Genomic DNA, 1,275 nt, shown 5'->3' with positions numbered 1-1,275 from the left:
CTCGGCCGGGGCGGGGGGCTGAGCCGGAGGTGAGCACTGAGGACAGAGGGAGGGAGCTGGCCGGGGCAGGGCGGGGGGGTCACCCTGACGTCGTGCCGTGCGGTGGAGCTGCCTTCGCTGCGTCTTCGGTTGTGCGGTGTTTGATCGAGCTGGCACTCCCTCAGGGCTGGCCATGCCGAGGCTTCGTAACGTGCTGGGGTCATTCACTCCCGTGACTTGCCACGAAAACGTGGGAAATCTCTGTGCTGTACAAAGTGGATTACAGCAATCAACAATATGTTTATTTAAACTCTGCTCCTTACGGAAAGTTACTGAGTTACTTAGTTACCATGTGTGAGGGCTGATTCATGCATATATGGTAAACTGGTCTGTCTTGGCTCAGGAGAAGATCACCCCTGAACAGAAAGGTAAGCTACAAGAAGAAAAATATTTTCCACATGCAGTGCTTCAAAGTTGAGTTTCATTGTTAGTTTTGGCGGTGGAAAGACGTTCTCCTGTTACCAGAAACGTCAGCACTTGTCTTCCGGTCCTGTGCAGCACGTGGGGAGTGTCAGAGCAGTGATGTCACAGCCAGCTGGAAGGAGCCACAGCTTTCCTGGCCCTCCTGCAGCTGGAGGAGATGAGAATGTTGCCTAATATGTTACATCGCCTCGTCATAAATGAGCAGTAAAGGAATAAATCACCTTTAAGCTTTGAACTACCTCTGCACTTCCCTGATTTTTTTCCTCCTTTGGCTGTTCTCCCTTGACGGTCTTTACTGTATATAAGAGAAGCTTGTGGGCTCTTTTAATAATAGTTGCCATTACTGTGGCGATCGTTGTTAAAGCTGGGGATTGCTGGGTTGCGAGGGACTTCCTGGTACGCCTCTTCCCTCATCCCGCCCCAAACGATTTCACCACATGGGCTGCTCCCTCATTTTGTCTGTACACTTCACTTTGGCACTTCAGTGCTGGAAAGCCCCCAAAGAGCCCAGGGATGTTCTGAGAAGTGGCAGGAAAGCTCCAAAACTGGCTTCAGAACTGCTTTGTGCTGGCAAAGCAGCTTCAGCACAACCAAAACTATGATAGCTGAGGCATACCAGACCCTGGTTTAGAAGAAGAGTGATGTATGGGTTAGGGATGCCAAACTGGAACAGAAGAGACACAGATTCTCTTTTCTCCCCTTTGTGCTTCAGCTCTTCATTTACGAAATAAAATCCCTTAATCCGAGCACAGATTAGGATGCTAGAGAGGGGATATGCAGTGGCTGCTGAAGATGGCAACACGGGGCTGCGGA

The sequence above is a fragment of the Pygoscelis adeliae genome, unplaced genomic scaffold (genome assembly GCF_000699105.1).
Source record: "Pygoscelis adeliae isolate BGI_AS28 unplaced genomic scaffold, ASM69910v1 Scaffold451, whole genome shotgun sequence".
Lineage (NCBI taxonomy): Eukaryota > Metazoa > Chordata > Aves > Sphenisciformes > Spheniscidae > Pygoscelis > Pygoscelis adeliae.
Note: the sequence above shows the minus strand (reverse complement) of the source record.